At 58.6% G+C, this 954-nt stretch overlaps 1 protein-coding gene across 1 annotated transcript in view; it reads left to right on the top strand.

Annotated features, from left to right (window-relative positions):
- Positions 1–643: 643 nt before the first annotated feature.
- Positions 644–954, top strand: part of ZNF710 (zinc finger protein 710) — an 80,937-nt gene continuing 80,626 nt past the window's right edge. Inside the window, exon 1 of the mRNA XM_032175961.2 lies at positions 644–951. The gene's annotated coding sequence lies outside the window, so the exon portion shown is untranslated. The remainder of the gene's footprint in view (positions 952–954) is intronic.

The raw sequence follows: 954 nt of genomic DNA, 5'->3' as shown, positions 1-954 counted from the left end.
TGTTTGTTCCAAGCCCATCTGCCTACTTTAAAAATACATAAGTGAAGCACATACACCCAGCCTGCCACCTCTGGCTGGGGAGGGGGCGGGCTCGGCGGCCCTCGCTCGCACTTCGGAAGGAACCGGCACCCAGGAGCCGCACCCGTGCCCCACACCCCCACCGGCTCTCCTCTCCAGAGGACGCCCCTGGCTTCCCGGGGGCGGGGCGGGGCGCAGGGCCCCCGGGCCCCCTTTGTACGGGACAGGGCCGGGCCCCCCATTTCCAAGCGAGGTCTGCCTCTTCCCTCTCCCCCGCTTCAGTTAATCTTTGTTCCCCTTTTCTGCTGAGAGGAGAAAAAAAAAAGAGAGAGAAAGAAAGAAAAGAAGGAAAAAAGGCGTGACTTGATTTTCAAACGAAACTCCCACAGCAAACAAAACCCTTTTAGAGAAATAAGAAAGGAGGAAGAAGGAAGAAAAGAGGGAAGAAAAAAACAGGAGAAAGAAAACCCTTCAGGCTTTCAATTCGAGTGGGAGAGTTGGACAGAAAGAAAGAGAAAGAAAGGAAGAAAAATCCTCTGCTATAGAAAGAGAAAAGAAAACTTGGGCTGACAAGAGGGGGGTGTTGGGGGTGGAAGGAAGTGAGAAAACAAAAGAGAGATAAAAGGGCTGCTTTTCTGTCTCTCTCTTCCTCTGCGAGCTGGCTTAGGAGGAGCTGTTTTGCATCCCTTCACGTCAGCCCTGCCTCATTCCCTTCTTCCAGGGAGGGAGAGAGCGCGAGCGAGAGGAGGGGGGAGAGAGAGAGAGAGAGAGAGAAAGAGAGGAGCGGAGGGAGGGCGGCAGGAGCAGGCGGCGGGCGCGCGTGGAGGCGGGCGGCGGACGCACAGCAGCAGCCCGGGCGGTGGGCAGCCAGGAGCCCCCGGCCCGGCCCGGCCCGCCGAGGGCCCCAGCGCAGGAGCCGCGCCCGGACCCAGGGTG

This window comes from Hylobates moloch, unplaced genomic scaffold (genome assembly GCF_009828535.3).
Source record: "Hylobates moloch isolate HMO894 unplaced genomic scaffold, HMol_V3 SCAFFOLD_14, whole genome shotgun sequence".
Lineage (NCBI taxonomy): Eukaryota > Metazoa > Chordata > Mammalia > Primates > Hylobatidae > Hylobates > Hylobates moloch.
The sequence above is the reverse complement of the archived record's forward strand: the minus strand, read 5'-3'. Positions and strand labels throughout refer to the sequence as shown.